Raw genomic sequence first — 21,833 nt, 5'->3', positions numbered from 1 at the left:
TTTCTTTAGTTTAATTCAAATTTCGTAGTTAATTAAATTCTAGTTTAGTTTCCTTTATTATTTATATTTTTTTCTGCAAATTGAATTCTTATTCCTTGTAGCCTCCTTTCACGTTGATTCAATTTCAGTAGTTATCATAGCTTTCTATTCCAGTTTAACTCCATTTCAGTTTTACTCTATTTTGTTGCAATTAGGTTTTCCTTTAAAGTCTTGTTTTCCTTCAAGGCAATTAGGAACCTAACTCAGAGTTTTCTATTCTCTCTCTCATTTATCGTTTGATCTACAACTTTCTATTTAAGAGACTAGATCTTTTTATTTAAACCAAGTCATTGGTTCTGGCACGCCAACACTAGTCAATTTCTAAATCGACTGAGCTTGCTGATTTAAAAGGGTCAACAGAAAGAGCTATAGTTGTCTGTCACTTGCCCTTTTCAAGGGTATGTATTTGGGTATGGACTATTGAGTAATATTTTAATAAAATTAATAAATATATTCAATTATATATTAAGTTACATTATATTAAATACTATTTAATAGAATGATTTATTATATTTATATTAATGAAATAATTATATTTAAATTCTCTATTAATGTTGCTACAGCCGTTACACTCTTTTATACTATAAAAAGGTTGTATGTTTATCATTCTAAAGAGGGAAGTATGGATACATATATATAGTGTGAGTGAAACACTAAAAGAATAGTTTTTCAGCTCTCTATTATATTTTTTCATATATGTATATGTGTATACTGTATTTGAGAGTATTTTACTTGGACCTAGTCTTACTATGGTCGTGCACATGGAGAAGACGTCGATGCGAGCTGATTAGGTCGTATCTTGGAGTTGACTAGTTTCTCTAATACCCGCACTAAGGGGAAGACTATCAACTTTAGGTCAATGTGTTTACAATGCCTCAACAATCAGTCCAACACTTTCTTACCTATTTTATTATTATCGTTTTACATCTTAATTTATATTACTGAGCTAATATTAATATTATATTGATGAATTATTTATTTTGTTAAATTCATGTTCATTGTTATATGCATATTGTTCAAATAATGTATTATTCAGTTTAATGAAGAATTATTCTTTAATTATTCATTGGTGTTATTGTTCATTATTTTTGAATCATTGTGTATGAAAATTGTCTTTATATTATTTCTATAAATATGATGGAATTTTCACAACATGGACTATGGAAGAGGTTTAGAAATCCATGTTCTTGCTTGGGCTGGACCACATTGTTCAGGATTATGTAATAATTGCTCCTTAAAACCCTTATATTTTGTCATAAAATTGCATAGGAAAGAAAAAGATTCCGTATAATACTTTATTATATTTTGTCAACAATCTGCGGTTACACAAATGCACACTACAATGATACTTGAGAGTTCATACAAAACAACATTCCATGAAAAAACACAGTTCCCCAGTCCCCACCCTAAAACTAAAATAAAATTAAAAAGTAAGACAAAAAAGAAGAAATAAAAATAAAAGAGGAAGGATATAAAAACCCCAAAACAAGGACATTGGTGAGTCCAAAAGATTTTGCTTGTCACACACAGGATAAATTCTTAAATGCATAAAAAATTATGTATTTCCATAACTAAGTGTGACCATTTAGGTACCTTCCCTCTCTTTTCTTATTTGAACCCTTCAAATGCTCCACATATTCACTAATACACTTATCTGAACTCCCTCCTTCATTAACTGCTTCCTTAGACAACTCCCTCCATTTACTGGCATTCTTCCTAATCTCATCACTTCTCTCCCCTTCCATCACTTCCTCCAAACACCATATAAGCTATTCTCTTCTCACAATTCCCTTCTCAACCTCTTTAGCTCTAACCCCCACACCCCATATCTCCTCTATAAACTTAGCATCAGTCATTTGGTCTGCCGTTGTGGCATTCATACCATCGGCACACCAAGGCTCAGCCCTTCAAGTGTTGAGTTCCGACCACAATAAGTCACAAAGCAGCCAATGGATCTATGAGCCAACAGTTCTAGTTGGTTGCACCATGTCACAATCAGACCTTTTTCTTTTGTTGAGTTTATGAACTCATCAGGCAACTTATGGTGCTCGGTCTCCTTCACCACCCACAGGAAATGGAAATTGCTTCCGTTCAACCCCCACGCGATCTCTTCCATTTGTTTTGTTGACAATGAAACCATGCTTCCAAATGAAATGTAGACTACGAATTCTAATGGCTTTGTTTTTAGCCATTCGATGCACTCACCGCCTAATGGCTTCCATAGGCTTGCTCCATATCCTTTGTCCCCCTCAATTTGGCCATCGAAGTAGGCTGATGGCACCATTGGACCAATCAATTGCATAATAAAATCATGACAAGTGTCATAAAATTTATAAAATATAAATATAAAAAAAATAGAATTAGAATTGGTTTGACCTATTTTTAATTAGATTAATAACATCTGATCAATAATACACCATCTGATTGTACCATTGTTCGATAGTACACCATCTAATCTTATACAAATCAAGGCCTCTAGTACACTATATACTATCCGTATAAATATCAGAATATGTGCCTTGGCATTACAAAAAAAAAAAAAAAAAAAGAAAGAAAGAAAAAAAAAAAATGAATTGAGATCTAGTAGTAGTGTTTTGAAGGGTTGGTTTACTCTCTACCTTCTCAAAGTGGAGAATATGTGATTGATACAAAGAACCACTGCTAGAATCATTAAATACTTCCAGTTTGTGCTTAAAAAAAAAAAAAAAAGTTTTACGCTTCTCTTGTCCAACTTAGGATTGTTGTAGTGAGAATGAGGATTACTTTGGAAGTGGAAGTGAATGTGTATTTTAATAACATCATTTTTGTTTGTTTATATATATATATATATATATATATATATATATATATATATATATATTTGTGTGTATATGTATTTATATTTGTATAGTTATGGTGGAACCCAAATTTTGATCTTTCAATTCCAAAGAACAAAACAATGTATTATTTTAGGAAGATCTTGTTTTTGGAAGGTGTACATACCTGATTTTCAAGTCAAACTAAAGAAGAAAATGTATCCCGGAATATCACTAAAACAATATGAGGAATACAGATCGAAGAGTAGATTGAGGGAGGTAAAATCAGCCCAATCTAAGAACTGAAAATGATGGTTAAGAAGATAAAAGTATGGAGCCTGACCGAGCCTGATTTCTTCCTCTTCATCATTTTTCATCAACCAGCTCTTTATAGCCCTAGGTCATCCAGGTTGTATCCATTGGGCCTATGTATAAAGATAGTCAGGGCATATATCCATTTATAGCTCATGATGCCCTAATCCTGACATTTCCAGATCTATTGCCAGTTGTACGTACCTTCCTTGAATAACCTAAACATATGGTGGTTGTAAGGGTCTCTGTCCTTACTTTAGCCTGTAATTCATTTTTTCTCCTCAAATTGGGTTTGCCCTAGCAAGACTCAAAGCTAATTCTCCATGCCTTTATTCCAAAATCCCTTTGGCATTCCCAATAGCTTCAAAGAGTCCTACCACTACTTTTCACTATTGGTTTTATCGAATGGATGTGGCCTGCCGAGGTCCTAGGCTCGTTGGTCAACAGCTTGTGTCTTGATCAGATCGAAGTTCTGGGTCTATCGATCGAGGGTTTGTGACCTGGTCAGGTCGAGGTTCAAGGCCCATCGATCGACTTTGGCTTGGTCAGATTGAGGTTCTGGTCCCATCGATCAATAGTTTGTGGCTTGGTCAGATCGAGGTTCTGGGCATCGATCTATAGTTTGTGGCTTGGTCAGATCAAGGTTCTAGGCTTACCGATCGACAGTTTCTAGCTTGGTCGGATTGAGATTCTAGCCATTGATCGATAGTTTATGGCTTGGTCGGATAGAGGTTCTAGGCCCACCGATCAACAGTTTGTGGTTTGGTCAGATTGAGGTTCTGGGCCCATCGATCGACGATTTGTGGTTTGGCAGGATCGAGGTTCTAAGTCGATCGATCGACAGTTTGTGGCCTGGTTGGATTAAGGTTCTGGGCCATCGCTCGACAGTGATGGCTTGGTTGGATTGAGGATTTGGCCCATCGATCGACTGATTGAGGGTCCCATGGGCTTATCGACTACTTGTTATCACTTTTGCTGAGTTTGTTGAAGTTCTTATATCGACCATGTGTTGACCACTTTTGTCCTTTTATTATTTTATTTTTGAAGCCGGCACTGAGGTGACGTTTGCTTAATTTGACTTTTAATGACGTCGCATATCTCATGTCCACAGAAGGTATTGTTTTAGGAAGCTTTATTCTTATTTTTCTCTACCTTAAAAGCTAATTTTGTACATATGTATGTGCAAATGTGTGCATAGATATATATGAAGAGAAAGATGTGATTAACTCAATTAAAATGGATCAAATACGTTTTGATTCTATTTTTGTTATATTTTATATTTTATAAACTTTGAAACACTTGTAATAATTTTATTATGCCACTTATTGAATGAGTAGAGACATTTTTATTGACAGTTATTATCATATAGTGACTTGATTTAAATTCCATAGGTGTGTTTGGTTAAGAAACTCCCCCATTTTTACTGATTGTTGTTTTTTTGATATATTTGGTCTGTGAGATCCTTATTTATAAACCAGTTAGAGTAACCAAGATGGTTAAGTAAGAAAGGAGGATGAAAATTTTGATTCTTACTACGTTAGTGGTTTTTTATTCTTATTGTGGTGGTGTCGAATTGGTTATTAACAATTTTTTTTCCAAGGCTTTTGTCTATTGCTAGTTCCACACTATCTGGAGCTATGTCACATAATTCGCTCAAACAACTGGTGCTCCGTCGCTTTGCGTGTGAATCGGCATTTTAAGAGCGAATTCGCCAAAAATTCATGCTATTATGTTTTTAAATTTGCGATTTCATAATTTTGAATTCACGAATTTAATTTAAGAATTCTCCCGTTTTTAATATTCAATTTGACGAATTGTGTAAGGAAAAAATGCATATTCTGTTCAACAATTCAATGACTTTGGAAAATAAATTCACAGATTTAATGTGAATCTTAAGAAATTTCAGTTTTACCCCCAACTTAAACATACCAAATAAGGTTAATTATGTCAAAAAGTAACCAATTTAATTTAATAAAGTAAACTCTATCCTTTATAGGTCAAATAATATAATAATAGAGTTTAAATTTAGTAATACTTTCCTTCAAATATTTATTAGTAATGAAATAAAGGAAGGAATAACTTTTCATATTTTTGGATGATTTTGCCTATGTAGATGATTTGTATAATGATATAGAAAGTCGATAAAAGGGAGCAGGCTACACTTTATGTTAATGAGATTGAAGCTTCAAGTTCTTCTTTAGATAATGCAACATTTAGTACTTCTTTGCCATCCACTCAAGGGGTTAACATGTCTCAAAAAAGCCATAGAGAGGAAATTTCCCGAGGCAAGAGGCCACGGATCAACTAGATTGCAGCAAAATAGTCTCTAACATTTTGTTTTTGTTGTCTTATTTTGCTTTTGGGTTTGGAAGTTCGGATATTTCATGTATTGTTGTCTTTTTCTTTTGCTTTTGAACATTGTTATTTCAAAGACAATGATTGTCATCTTGAAAGCTTAAAGCAGGTTAAATGTATAAAAAAATAATTAAATTCATTATTATTATTATTATTATTTTGTTGTTATGCAGTTATGTTTGGAAGTAATTTTTTTTCTTTCTGTTATGTCCTATTCACTATTATGTTTTTGTTTTTATAAACCAACTTGTTTGATTGTCATGTTTGATTAATTTATGCATTTTTATAAAATAGGTTATATTGATTGTAATCGACTTATATTTGATTCACTATTCTGTCTTTTTATTTGCATGAAATTTATTTAAAACATATAGTTACTATTATAAATGAATATTTTATAAGTTTATAACGCGGCACTCCCACTCTAAGATTTTTTGGGATTTCCCACTCTCGCGTTTTCGCTCCCGCTCTCGCTCTTGCTCCCGCTCTATGTGATTTAGATCTGGAGCTTATTTGGTTTAGTCTTCTTAAAATAATTTTTGAAAAATAAATTTAAAAATAAAAAGAAATAGTTTTCAATGAACTACAAAAACCACTATCTGAATTAGACCCCTTTTTGAACTCCTTTTCATAGAGAATTTTAAAAATCTTTCAATCATGAGAAAGTTAAACTAACTTTGATAAAACTAAACCAATTAGGCTTCTAATTATTTATTTATTTATATATATATTTTTTAAATGTTATTTTTTATTTTTATTTTTTTTTATCATTTTTCAAACTTTGCTTAGGGATGGCAACAGGGCGGAGTTAGCTAAATTCCACTCCGCCCTATTATAAATTATATCATTCCAACTCTACCCTTACTTTGGGACGGGTTTATAATTGATATACCATCTATGTCGCTATTTAGTCTACGACAAGAAAAATAAGATAGATAAAGGTCCTAAAATACTTGAGCTTAAAGGGTTTAAATGTGCATTTTTCAGTGCTAATCACCCATCACAAAGCCAACACCAATTGCAAAACCAATTAACCTATATGCTCTCTGCAAAACCAAACCCAAACCATCACCATTGCAACCCAAATTAGCAGACCTTCACCACTAATCATCATCACCACTAATTAATTACAAAGCCAAGCCAAATAAATAAATAACAGCAATTGGAGAGCCAAATTAGCTTGGCTTTGGTTGAACAGATAATTTTGAGACATATGTTTGAGTATTTTTTACATCAAAAAAAAAAAAAAAAAAAAAACTGGAGAGCCATCACCGTTACCGCCACTTCAGCCCGTCGCCAAGCCAAGTTCTGGGAGGTGGAGTGCGCAGAGCACGGAATTTCAACTAGAGAGAGTGAACGTGTACTACAACGAGGCCAGAACTTCGCCGATGACACACCCCCTTTCGTCTTCACACTCGCGGCCGAATTTAAATTCAGATTGAGACCCAATTGCTCAGCCTCAAGCACCACCGTTCCATCCTACCAAACACCACCGCAAGCCTCTCTCTGTAATAGAGATGAAGCCTCTGTCTTTTGCTCCGCCGATGAAGCTGCCCATTGTGACACCTGCGACCATCGTATGACATAACTGCCACCATGGAAGGCGGCCGGAAAAGATAGAGACATAGAAGCTCTAAGACTTTCGAGACCGTCATGAAGTTCTGATAGGGCTTCTTCAACAGATTCGTCATTTCTCTCTCTCTATGTTTCAAGAAAAAACAGAGCAACCCAATATACCCATGCCACCGTCGTTCTTATCCACAGCCACCACCATCACACCGACACTAACAACAGCCCCCACCGCCTCTCCCCAACAACTACAGTCGCCGCCTCTCCCTAATAACCATAGCCGCCGCCATCACCAAGCTTTCCCCCAAGCCAGTCCTCCACGCACCGCCATTAGCACCCATCATCGTCGTCGCCAATCGCACAACCGAATCGCTGTTCACACAACCCATTTTCGACGACGATGGGAGAAGCGATGGATAGCCATTTGTAAAGCCGAATCATCCTCTTCTCTTGAAAGAGGTAGCTTTGTTCTTTTTTTTTTTTTTTTTTTTTTTTTTTTTTTTTTCTGTAAGTCAACTTCTCTCTCTTTCATTGCTCCAATTTCTCTCTCTTTCGTTGCTCCTAATCACAGCTTTGAACGGCGATGGGGCATCGTCTCTCTCTCTCTCTCTCTCTCTCCCTCTCTCTCTATAAAAAAATGAGAGCCTAAAATAGAGAAGGTTAATTAATTGAGGGTAATGTTGTCTTTTGGCTTTTCTAGCACCCTATTGTTAGTTTAAAGGGGTTAAATATAACAATTTGTTAGTTCAAAGGGGTTTTATGTAGTTTAAGGGGGTTAGTTGCAAAACCCTAATACTTCAGGGGGGTTTTTTGCGCTTTTCCCTAAAGTTTCCGAGACTGTGTGCAAGCGAATAGTCGGGCAGTCTCCATTGTGTGAGCTAGCTAGGTTTGAGGTTAGTGTGGACTGACTTTTTCATTTTACTTTTTGCATGTGTGTGTGTGTGTGTTTTTTTTTCAAAGGTCGGCATCTTCTTTGCACAACCAGAGATTGAGGGGTTGTTTTCAAAGAATTATTATAAATGGACAATACCGTAAGAAGTTCATGCGCACCCCTAATATGGCCAAAAAGTAATATGACAAGTGTTTTTAAAATAGAAAATTAAAAAAATTGAATTCTTACCAGGTCAATCCAAAATGGAGCAAATCAAATCATAATTTAACTTTCTTTCTCTTTCCCTCTCTCAAACTACTTCGCTAAAACTCTAATCTACTAATACCGGAAGTTTTGACTTTAATTTATCTTTCATGGTTTAATGTGTAATCCTTATATATACTTATTAGTTATTTTTATCTAAAGTACACCCAATTACTTAAAATCTTATTCACATGGTTTGATAAATGATTTGTTGATTGCAGGATGGGAAATGATTCTTGCACCAAATAGTTGCACTGAATTGCTAGACTTACTATTTTAATTGGCCAATTATGCAACAAATAAGAAAGTGGAGCCCTCAACCTAGTTGTATTTGATATAAATAACCAATTAAAAATTATTCAGTTAGGCACTTCACTCAAGTGTTCGATATGAGTATCACTACTCATACAGGATAGATTGTTATTGCTTATTTCTTGTCTTCTTTTTCTTTTGGTGGAAAACAAATATCTATGTATTATTACATTTATAGTTCTTCTTTCTATTCATCATCTAGGACTTTGTTTATATCTTGTAATATTATTTTATTTAAGAATTTTGGCTTAATTTTTTTTCTCTACTAAATCCCCTTCTCATTCACTCCCTAGACAAAAAGAAAAAACCAAAATAGTGAGAGAGAGAGAGAGAGGGAGAGAGAGAGTTAGATTTGGATCATATTAGATTTAATCCGAATAATCTCTCAAATCTTTTAATTTTTATTATTTTATATTATAGGGACATGTGTTCCACTAATTTTGTACCACATTAGGAGAGTATGAACTACCTACTCACCGGTGATGGACAATACTTGTCTACTCATCAGTAAGTAAGGAATCTTTACTGACTAGGTAAGTGGCACAATAAAATTATGACAAGTGTCCTAAAATTTATAAAATATCTATATATAACAAAAATAGAATCATAACTGGTTTAACCTATTTTTAATTGGATTAATAACATCTTTTACTTCATTTCTGATATGATATAACACAATTTTCTGATTGTGCCAATTTTTGACCATCCGATCTTATACAATTCAAAGGCCTTTAGTACACTGTATACTTTCCCTATAAATATTAGAATATGTGTCTGGGCATTACATAAAAAAATAAAAAAAATAAAAAAATTTGAATTGGGATCTAGCAATAGTGTTTTGAAGGGTTGGTTTACTCTCTACCTTCTCAAAGTGTAGAATATGTGATTAATATAAAGAACCATTGCTAGAATCATAAAATGCTTTTGGTTTGTGCTTAAAAAAAAAATGTTATTGCTCTTCTCTCATCCAACTTAGGATTGTTGGATTAAGAATGAGAACTACTTTGGAAGTAAAGGTGAATAAGTATTTTAATAACATGATTTTTGTTTGTTTATATATATATATGTGTGTGTGTGTGTGTGTGTATTTATACTTGTATAGCTATGGTGGAATCCAAATTTTGATCTTTTGATTCTGAAGAACAAAAATAATGTATTGTTTTAGGAAGATCTTGTTTCTGGAAGGTGTAAGTACCTGATTTTTAAGTCAAACTAAAGAAGAAAATGTATCCAGGAATATTACTAAAACAATATGAGCAATACAGAAGAGCTAATTGAGGGAGGGAAAATCATCCCAATCTAAAAATTAAAAACAATGGTAGAGAAGAACGAACTCTGAAGTTTGACAGAGCCCGATTTCTTCCTCTGGCCTCATCCTTTTTAGTCACCCACCTCTTTATAACCCTAAGTCATCCATGTTGTATCCATTTACGGCTCATGATGCCCTAATCCAAACTTTTCAAAATCTGTTGCCAGGTGTACGTACCTTCCTTGAATGACCTAAACAGATGGTGGCTATAAAGGACTCTATCCTTATTCTAGCCTGTCTTTCGTTTTTTCTCCTCAAATTAGGTCTGCCCTACCAAGAGTCAAAGCTAATTCTCCATCCTCCATTCCAAAATCCCTTCGGCATTCCCAATGGCTTCGAATAGTCCTACCACTACTCTTCATTGTTGGTTCCATTGAATGGTCTAAATATCAGCTAGATGAATGGTTTATCGATCGTGTGATGTTTATGATTTTTTCCTATTTTCTTTTTTTGAATTTTTTTTAAATTTTTTAATGTAATTTCACCTTTTCTCGTTTTTGTGATGGACACCGTGGGGTGTGCCACGTATGTCCGAGAGTTGGTTGGGGCATTTCATTGAGTTCAGGATCCTTAGAAATGCATCGGTTGTCATTTTGTCTTTTTTTCATTTTTCGGGCCAGACGGTCCCGGGTGGGACCCACTACCAGAATTGTTGCGTACGGGGGGTTTTGTTTGGGTCCATTTGCATCTCATTTATTTTATTTAATGTGATTTGTGTGGTTATAATATAGTTTGCATGTGTATATATATTTTTGTGGTAGAAATAAAAAGTAAAAAAGATATTATGAAGTGGTGGGACCCACCACTAATGTAATTAATATGGCCAAAAGGCCACTTTGGCCTCTCATTCTCTCTCCCCGGTTATCTCTCTCCCTCACCATTTTTTGCTTTCATTTTTCTTCTCCTTTTTATCAAGACTTCAATCTTTGATTTCTCTTTCAATTTTCAGAAATTGTTGGTGCCGTTTTGCTAGTAACCCAAAGATGCTTGGGTCCGGTTTTATTCCGGCTTGACGTCGAAGTTTCCGCTTGTTTGATTTCGCATTTTAAATTCCAAGTTGTTTACTTTGCGAATTTATATTTTTTTATTTGGCATTTGATGTTCAATGTTGTTTAGTTACTTATATATTGTGGTTTATGATGTGGATGTTCTAATGTAGCTTAGGATGATCCCATAGTCTCACCTTGGACATAGACGTTAGATGGCATAAACCACATGGATTGATTTATATCAACTTACAAGGACTTGCAAAACTTAAGGTTATACGCATGTTCATTTCTTACGAGTAAACTTGTTTACTCACCCTCGTTGTTGGGAAATTTTTCAGGTAAAGAACCTTACTTTAGGGATGTACAACATCCTTAAGCTTGCTTGTGGCTTGATGAAATTGGAGTATTTCCATTCATGCACTTACTAGCATGATTTTGCTTTATTTTGGGTTTATTATTTCAAAACTTGTAACTTCTATTTGGGTTATGTAATAAGTACCTAAATGCATCCTTTGGGACCTATTTGATATGTATGTGATGAGGCCAAGGGCCAATAACCTCATGCTTTACCTTTATTTATTTATTATTATTTTTTTCATGATTTTTGGGGTTCAAGCATGTTATATTTTGCATATGGTGTATTTTAAGGTCATGGACCATTAGGATGCATTTTGTTATGTATATTACATTTGTTATAATGATCACATTGCATAAATATCATGGTTGTATGTTATGGTTAATGGTAGACTTCAAATTTCTCATTTTAAGGCATTTTTGAGGTTTAATAAGTCAGATTTTGCATTGGGCATAATTGCGGGTCGTGGACGATTCCCACACGCTTTAAAACACTTATTATGCTTGTGTGCACAATCTTTTTAGCCCATAACTTCATAATTAGTCTTTTGAACACTTGGTTGCTCTCATTTTTACATTTTTTGCAAAATCTGGTTTAAGGGCATTTTGGGGATTTTTCTTTAAAAATAAAATCCGGTCTTGACATGGCCACTTAGAAAATGTGATTTTAGGGGAGGTTTCTTCACAACTTTTTTCCAAAAAATATCATCTTGGCCTCCAAAAGCCCGCGTCAAATCTGATTTCCTGGTGCACACTTCTTTAAGAAAAAAAAGTGTGATCTCAAGGGTATTTTGGGCATTTCAGGTCAAAAAAAAAAAATTTCTTTTGTCATAATCAACTTGGAAAAATTATTTTAAGGGAGGTTTCTTCTTTATGTTTTTCCAAAAAACGTCGTTTAGTTCCTCAAAACGGCACACGATCTTCAGCATTTTCTGCCCAGGTACTGTTCATTGCTGGTGCATAAGTCGCAATGATGCTCGTTTTGTTTTTACTCTTTCTCCCTCATTCGGACTCCGAATCAAGTGATTCTTGAGTCTAACTTCATTAATTTTTCGTTGTCTATCCAATGGTGGGCTTGGTAGCACCCAAAACTTTTTTAAAATTATGATTTTGCCCCTATGGCTAAACTTGTCCGTTTTTAAAACTTCGCTTCCCCATTTTTGTTTTCTTTTAAGTTTCGTGGCTTCATGGGAAGCCATGTTTGTGTCTTAGGGATAATGTACATCTCTTAAGACTTTGTTTTCACGTGAAATGACCATTTTACCCTTGGGGCATATTTGGTCTATTTTCACCAATTGTTTCTGCATTTGTTCTTGTTTCCGCTTCCGTATTCCGGATCCGTTATCGGGTCAACTTTTGGATCACATTGACTATCCAGGTTTGTGAAAATTCTGAACGTCACAAGCCGGGCCATATGAAGAAGGATTGTCCACAGAGGAAATGAGGCATTACTGTGATTTATTATGATGTAACAGGGTTACCTGTGACTGTGACGTAACAGGGGATACCTGTGAGTCGTGTCGGTTGTAACGGGGGACACCTATGAGCTTGCTTGTGTTGTAATGGGGGATACCTGTGAGTCGTGTCGGTTGTAACGGGGGATACTTGTGAGTCAGTTTGTGTTGTAACGGGGGACACGTGTGAGTCGTGTTGCATGACTGTCTGTGAGTTGTGTTACATGGTTATTTGTGAGTTGTGTTGTATAGTTGTCTGGGAGTAATGTCGCATTGTCATATGTACGTCTTATCATGTTGTTGCCAGTTTGTCGTGTTGTGTTGTAACGAGGGATACCTGTGAGTCTGATGCAGTAACGGGGTTACCTATGACTGTGTAACGGGGGATACCTGTGAGTTCTGTAACGGGGGACACCTATAAGATTGGGTGTGACAGGAGATGCCTGCACACTATTATTCTAGTTGTAACAGAGGCTACCTAAGAGTTTTATGCACTATCTGGTTTATTTGTTCCAGGATGGTGGACATGTCTCATAGTGTGGTCCCGGATTAGAGTGATACTGATGATGGTTAATGTGTGAGCCCTTGGGGAAGGATATAGATCGAGATATTTTGTAATAGTTTCATGTTGTAATGTTGTACCGGTTGTGACCACTATATATTAAAGCAATGACATATTTGTAAGACTATATGTGAATTCACAGACAGTTTTATTGGATAACGATGTGTTTCTATGAATGGAAGACATAGATTTTTGCTTATAAGGTTCTTCTTTTGGAAAGATGGGATATGATGTCCTAAGACTCGTTGTCTAACCTTTAGCATCTCTGGAAGGGGCACTGTTCTCTATTATGTATGGGTGTTAGGTGTACGAGTTATAGATTGAGTTGTTTCGCCTCTGTATAGTTCCTCTTTCTTGGTTTTTCGTATGCGAGGTGTCGATTAGTGTGTATTCAATTCTGTTGCGGGAGAGGGACTTGACCTTTATTCTTCTTGATTTGGTCTTAACTAAGACAGTGTTGCCTATGAGTTTCGTATCTCCATATAGGAGTTGTATGCGTCAATAGACGGATAGACTTTTGTAGAGTTTCCTCTTTTATTAGGGATCTCGACTTACCTCCACGGTAGGAGGTGAAGTCCTTGGCTTTGTGGGATTCGTTCTGAGAGGTTGGCATGAGACACGACTTGTTGACCGCTATGTATGTTTTCTCAGGGTCCTAGTGTTAGCAGTGGTATCTAGTAACTGTCATGTGACTCATGTATGTGGAATTGTTAGACTGTGTGTTGTGAACCGTGAGTCTTGAGTTAGACGTAGAAATTGGTGCATAAGTGTACTTGAGGATTGGACCTGAGGACAAGAACGACGTTGGTGTTGAGGTCGGATCGACGATGGGAATAGCTTGGCCAACCATTTCTCGAATTCAGTCTTTCCTTAACATAATGTCCGGTCAAAGGTCAACGATCATTGATTTTAGTATACTTAGTAACAGTCAGAGTACGGTGTGGTGCGTTGCGTATGTATGGTAGTACAATCCCATTTTTGAGTGAGTCTCGCTTAGGATTGATGGTATTCTTCATACGTGTTTAGGTGACTTGTTGTGAATAGTGGTATACTTGGTATGGGACTATGTGCCCAAGGAGTTTCAGTTGTTGGATCAGTTGATCCTTGAGCTATGCTGATGGGTTATTTTCCCGAGTATCTGATGGTACATTTGACAGGTCGAATGGTTTTCTCAATTACAGTCATGGGTGTTAAGCGCAGATTGTGTAGGGCGCTACTGGTTGGACCTACCGTGTATGGGATCTAACCGCTTTCTTGTGGGATGTAGTATGTGGACCGCGTTAGTTTGATTTTATGTATCGGATTGGTTTTAACCTAGGTTAAGTGTTTCCCTTGATCTCACGTGCAGGAGTAGATGATTGAGTGTTGTGACGACTTAGATTGAAGGATTCATTTTGTGATGTGTGTTATCGTGTAAGTTGACTGAAGTCGTCGTTTATGGATTTTGAACTGACTAGTGGTATGTTCTAGTTAGAAGCATGACAACCCTAATGGTTTCCAGTGGTTAGGACTCAGTAGAGTCACAGAGTTGGTTGTGGGCTTGTGCCTCATGTGCTTGTATGTGGCGGTAGAGAATTTTGTTCGACATATGGTGTGCCCCTATGCCCACTTAGTGTTGTGGGGGAAGGGTTGCGTTTGACTGTGGTTACTGCTTATTCATTGTTACGCTAGGTCACTATCACAGGGTTGCGAGTGACACAGGATGTGAGATTCTTTTGATTGGGATTTTGAGGTATAGCGTGCAGCGTGGGGTACTAGGAGACGTACTCTTTTTTTATATCCTTTTTATCTTTCTCTTGTAAAGTGGGTTGATTTCGAGGATGAAATCTTTTGAAGTTGGGGAGATTGTGATGTTTCTGATCTTTTCTCATTTTCTTTTTTTGAAATTTTTTGATTTTTCGAGGGCATTTTCATCTTTTCTCGTTTTATGTGCTAGACACCGTGGGTGTGTCAAGTGTATCCGAGAGTTGGTTGGGGCATTCCATTGAGTTCAGGACCCTTAGAAATGCATCGGTTGCTATTTCGGCTTTTTTTCATTTTTTGGGCTGGACGATCCCGAGTGGGATCCACTACCGAAATTGTCGCGTACGGGGGGTTTTGTTTGGGTCCATTTGCATCTCATTTATTTTATTTAATGTGATTTGTGTGGTTATAATATAGTTTGCATGTGTATATATATTTCTGTGGTAGAAATAAAAAGTAAAAAAGATATTATGAAGTGGTGGGACCCACAACTAATGTGATTAATTAGTGTGGCCAAGAGGCCACTTTGGCCTCTCATTCTCTCTCCCCGACTATCTTTCTCTCTCACCCTTTTTCTTTTCAATTTTCTTCTCCTTTTTATCAAGACTTCAATCTTTGATTTCTCTTTCAATTTTGAGAAATTGTTGGTGCCGTTTGCTGCAAAACGGAGAGCTCGTTGAGATCTACGCGTTGATAGGAGCTAATCACACTTTTGACCACCCTAGGGATTTCAAAAATTGGGCATGATTTGGGGCTTTTCCTCTATTTGAGGTAGAGTTTGTCTAATTGTCAAATTCCTTAGTTGTGGTAGCTAATTGGATGTTTTTCCCCCTCTCTAACTTGTCAATTTGAAGTTAAAATGCATGATTTACTTCTAAGGTTTTTGTTTTGCACATGAATTTATGAATTGAGGTGTTTTAAGTGATTAGATGTTTATCTTGTTTTTAAATTGCAAGTGACATGTTGTTGAGTTCCTATAAAATGATTTATTTCTTTCCTCTCATGTGGTTGTTGTGATGTTTTTTATTATGTATATGTTAGAGAATACTTGAATGTTGTAGTATGCAAAAATTGTCAAATTATCGTGTTGAGGCCCTAGAAGTGTCAATTATATTATGAAAGCATGATGATAATTGAATAATTGAATTTGGACATTTATGTATGCATGGCATATTGTTGTTCTCGGGTATGAGGGTTATGTGGATGTGGTGGAAGGGTATGTGAGGGCGTGGATGTGGTGGAAGGGTGCATAGAGCATTTCATACAAATTATTGCATATGAATATAAATAATGGTTATGGAAATTAGAAGTGTTGCATATGAATCCCTTGCATAATCCCTTACTCTTATTTCTATTCATTGTATATAAGGCATGTGATTACTTACCTTGCTTGAGGAGATGCCACTTAGGCAATCTCTACTGAGCCGTTGTGCTCACTCCTCCACTTATTTATTTATTTTTTTTCCAGGAATTCGGAGATGAGCCAGTGAATGATATGCATCTATGGATATTGATGTAACTAGGATTTTCATCTCATTTTTATTAAAGCTATGTAGTTTTGGCCATGGAGGCCTCATTCCTTGTATTTAAATCCTTTGAAATTATGTAGAAATGAGATTTGTACAATTCTATATTAAATGATGTATTGGACTCATATTTAGTTTAATTGAAGGCATAGGAGTTTAATTATGTCGTACACACTAATGAATTCATGATTGGGACAGGTTTTAAATTTAATTATGGACACTAAGGGACCAAGGGGGTACCCTTGTACCCAAGTGTTTGAATTAAGGCCTTTTCTTGTTATTTTTTTAGGTTCTGGACTTGGGAACCTGTACCTCATTCTAGAACCGGTTCCAACCCTCCAGTGTATATTTTTGCCTTGACAGTGTATCAACTTTGACCGCCTGACTTCGTTTGGTTATAAGTTCCTCATTCTAAACCCAAATAGGGTCATTCTGGAGTCTATCTTTAAGGATTTTGAATTAGATTTCCAATGAGACCAACCTAATCCTCAAGTTCCATTCATGTTGGGAGTTATGGCTATTTTAGTGAAACAGTGTCGGGATTTCTCTTGGGCCGGGTAAGAGCGCTTTTGGGGAATCACATCCAATGACCGTAGATACTCTTCAAATGTCATGGAATAACTAAAATGATTTTTTAAAACTTTATTTGACTACTTTGAAGGCAGATTACCTTCACGTATTGTTAAATGACCATTGTACCCCTAGTGTTTCCTCTGGTTCAGGTAAGGATCCGGTTAGCAATTCGGACCCCTGGGTTCGGGTTGTTACAGATCGAAGCTTTGTGGCCTAGTCGAATTGTGGTTCAAGACCCATTGATCGATTGTGGCTTGGTCAAATCAAGGTTGTAGGTTCATCTATCGATAGTGTATGGCTTAGTTAGATCGAGGTTTAGGGCCCACCGATCGATGGTTTATAGCTTGGTCGGATTGAGGTTTAGGGCCCACCGATTGATGGTTTATAGCTTGGTCAGATCGAGGTTCTAGGCCCACCGATTGATAGTTTGTGGCTTGCTCGGTTTGAGGTTCTCGGCCCATCGATCGATGGTTTGTGGCTTGGTCGGATCGAGGTTCTGGGCCCATCGATCGACAGTTTATGGCTTAGTCGGATCAAGGTTCTGGGCCCATCGATCGACGGTTTGTGGCTTAGTGGATCGAGGTTTTGGGCCCATCGATCAACGGTTTTTGGCTTGGTTAGATCGAAGTTTTGGGCCCATCGATCCACTGATTGAGTGTCCCTTACTTATGGGTTTATCGACTGGCTATTGTTTCTTTTGCTGAGCTGGCTGGAGTTCTTATATCAATCAAGTGTTAACCACTTTTGTCCTTTTATTATTTATTTTTGAAGCCGGCACTGAAGGGATGTCAGCTTGATTTGACTTTTGATGACGTGGTATATCTCATGTCCACAGAAGGTATTGTGTTTAGGATGCTTGATCCTAATTTCTCTCTACTTTAAAGCTAATTTTGTACATATGTATGTGCAAGTGTGTGTAGATATATATGGAAAGAAAGATGTGGTTAACTCGATTAAAATGGATCAAATACGTTCTCGTTCTATATTTGTTATATTTTATATTTTATAAAATTTCAAACACTTGTCATAATTTTATTATGCCACCTATTGAGTCAGTAGATACGTGTTATTTTCCGATGAGTAGGCAAGTATTATCCATTAAAAATTATTGGTAGTTATTATCATAAAGTGACTTGATTTAATTTCCATACGTGTGTTTGGTGAAGAAAGTCCCACATACTTGACTAAACAATACCAAGAAGAATGAGGAGAGTCAGTTTTAAAAGTTCTTGTCATGCGTGGGATCTGGATGGGGGAGAGTCGATCTTAAAGGTTCTTGTCACATGCAGGATCCGGATGGAAAAGGTTTTGAAATGTCACATTCTTAATGAAGTAGTCCTTTTGGGTTAGATGGCAACCCGGCTCAATGTTGTTTTTCTATTGCAAAACAATAGTTTGACTATTCACATTCATTATTCTCGTTCAACTTGTGAGATTGAGTTTTAAAGTTTTGATACTTTCTCGCATTTCAATGTAAATTATCATGAGTTCAAGTTTTCATAATGATAAGTAGAGATGCGAGTGTGTTTCTTGCCAAAGTGATCTTATTACAAAATCAGGACAGGATCTCCTCCCATGTGAACATGTTCCAATTTAACAAATTTTGTGAGTTTTTCATTTTCCATTTTCCTTTTTTCTTTTAATTTTCATGTATATAGAAAAAAAATTAATTTGCTATTAATCCTTTTATACTTTTTCACATAATCTTCTTGCTTTGGGTATATATATCGTGTTATGGTGTAATATATATATATATATATATATATATATATATATATATATATATATAATCTGGTCTAGTGTAAATGCATGATGATTGAGTTGATTATGAAACAAAAATGAAACATACTTATAATGTTCTGACACTAATTTTATCTCAAATAGGCTTGTTTATCACTTGGGGTGTTTGATAATGTAATTCAACGCTTAATTTCGAATCGATTAATCACTTATCTAATTAAGTGTATTTGATACACAAATTGAATATCACTAAAAATGAATGACAAGCGCAATTTAAAATGGAGTAAAATGAGCCCGAGTTTTTGTACTTCTGAATGAGTTCAGATAGAGTTCTTGAACCATTGGCTTTAAATAACTACAGGTACACATCCTCGATCATTTCCAGCATAAGCGAAGCCACCCACGTTGAACCCATCGGAGATGGGCATAACCTCGACATTTGGTGCCCAAATAGACTTGACAGTGTAATGGGTTGTGGCCAGGGGCGGAGGGACTGTGTGCCCCCCCGAAAAAACAAAAATTAGTACTATTATGTATTTTTTTTTTTTGAAAGTTCAAATATCCCCCCCCAATATATATATATATATATATATATATATATATATATGTATATATTTAATGATATATTAAGGGTGATTCAATTATTTTACCTATTGATGAGCGCTGAAAAGTGCACATTTAAACCCCTTAAGCTTAAGTATTCTAGGACCTTTATCTATCTTATTTTCCCGTTTTAGACTAATTTCATGTTATTGCCCTTTTCAGTCGCTTATCCCCAAAATAAGTTAATTCAGCCAAATAAGAGCCTAAAAAAAGCAATCTCAAGTTGAATGGAAGAAAAGAACAAAGTGGAAGCAAAATGAAGCAAAGTGTGGAAAATCAACAAGTTCGATCGATCCAACATTCCTTCGATCGATCAGAGAAAGATCGATCTAGACATTTCAAGATGGGTCCAAGCCTTTATCCTTAACTAAAAGATCTCAACATCTTCGATCGATCCAACCTTTCTTCAATCGATCGAAAATATTCGATCTTATCCTCACCTACCACTCCACCTACCACTTTTGTCTCTTTCTCAAAATATCTCAGAGATTTGTCTTTATTCAGAAAGGCACCGCCAAGGATAATCGATCTCTGCAGTATTCAATGGATCTCAGTAATGTTCGATTGATCTCAAGGCAGTTCGATCGATCGAACCTCCTCAAGTCCGAAAAAAATAAGTTCCAGCTCATTAAAAGTTGGCTCATGGTGTAATCAATTCAAGGACCATAGTGCACGAATCCAGACCATTGGGTGTGACACTTGAGCCTCCTATATAAAGAATTTGAGCCTCTTTTACATCATATACCATCATAACTCATAGGAGACAATATCATATCATATCTCATTCTTAGAGAAGAAGAAAAGAGATGAGGAGAGGCTAGAGAGTAGAGAGAGCTTTTACACATCTTTGGGAGTTCTTCAATTCTTCTGGGTTTCCATCAAGAAGGAGGTCATTTCTACCATGGGGATAGCCCTTGAGGGTTGGTTGACTAATTCAATGAGTGGCTAAATATCTTCTTGGGGCTAGAGTTAGCCTTAAACATGCCTTTTAGACTCAATGCTTTGTATTTTGAGGGGATTTGTGTTGTAATCTTATCTTGACATTTATTTTATATATGAATCTTGTTTATTCAAAAATTTGTGTGGTTTAATACTTCCAATTGATCATTTTATTCTATCCATATGTCTATGTATGCTAGAATAGATGTTTATGTGTTTATCTCTAGTTTTTGTGTTATTGATGCATGTCTATGTGTGTTGATGTTATGGATCTAGAGATTGTCAAGGCATAGTGCTTAATAGAATACTATTGTAGTTTATTTAATGGTTTATACTCATGTCTTGATGGGTTGTGCCTCTCCCTTAGTTTCTTTAGTTTAATTTTCATACCCTTAGCTTAGTTGTAGTGTAGTTGTCTTAGTTGTTAGATGGGAGGACAATCCATACTTGTTGTTTGATGTTCCATGCTTATGAATGCAAGTAATATTATCCTCTAACCATGTGATGTGTTTGGATTGTGAGCTTAAAGGAAGGATTAATGGCTTAATTTGATGTATTGTGCTATTCACTAGATTGCTTAAACAATATATGCTTAATTGGTTATCCATACTTGTTGAAATAATCAATCACACATTCTCAAATTGCTACACATGTTTCCCCTCATTAATTATGCATTGAATGTCTAGAATGGTGATGCTTAGTGGTGATCTCTAGACCCCAAGACCTCACTCTCTTAGTTTATCTAAATTTCATCTAAATTGCTTATGTTATATTGAACTTGTAGTTTAATCAACCAAACATACCATCTCTTGATCATTCGATGTGACGGCCCAAGTTTTTCAACCCGATGCGTCAGTGATGAACCGAAAGTTAACCCGATAAAGGATCCGAAATACGGAAGTAAAACCAAACACAAGACCTGTAGAGATATCAATCATCCCTAAGACACCCAAATGACTTCCCATGAAGTCATAAAAGTCAAAGAAATAACCAAAAGCGGAACTAGAATAAAAAGGTCAAATGATACCCTATGGCACCAATGACGACCAAAGGAATGTGATCTAGTTCAAACTAGACTACGTACACCATTAAATGGCATAAACGAGATCGACAAGGTTATGTTGGGACAAACAAATAAAGCCAACCAGCCGAAACAACTGACCAAGCAAAACCCACAAAACAGCTCCATTTCGGTCGACCGAAATAGAGCTTCGGTCTGCCAAAATGGACCAGGAAGAGAAGAGAAATGAGCCTTCATTTCGGTAGACCGAATTGACAAATCGGTTGACCGATTTGTGGCTCAAAGCGAAAAATGGCTACTGGAATTGGACTTTTACTATTCAATTGAAATTCAAAGGCCATTGGTCGACCGAAACAAGCCACCGGTCAACCAAAACAGGTAGAAATGCAAAGAATGAATCTGTTAAGCACCAAAACTGAAAAGAAATTCCTAAGTCTCAAATGGATCCCCCATTGCATGATTAAAATGAATTGTATGCAAGTGTGTGATGATGTAGACATACA

General features: G+C 36.1%; 1 pseudogene; it reads right to left on the bottom strand.

Annotated features, from left to right (window-relative positions):
- Positions 1 to 1,183: 1,183 nt before the first annotated feature.
- LOC132302993 (UDP-glycosyltransferase 74B1-like) lies at positions 1,184 to 2,323 on the bottom strand (annotated as a pseudogene).
- Between the last annotated feature and the right edge of the window lie 19,510 nt (positions 2,324 to 21,833).

This window comes from Cornus florida, unplaced genomic scaffold, assembly GCF_030987335.1.
Source record: "Cornus florida cultivar Cherokee Brave unplaced genomic scaffold, ASM3098733v1 CherokeeBrave_3.0.0_Hap2_Chr04, whole genome shotgun sequence".
NCBI classification, from domain to species: domain Eukaryota; kingdom Viridiplantae; phylum Streptophyta; class Magnoliopsida; order Cornales; family Cornaceae; genus Cornus; species Cornus florida.
The sequence above is the reverse complement of the archived record's forward strand: the minus strand, read 5'-3'. Positions and strand labels throughout refer to the sequence as shown.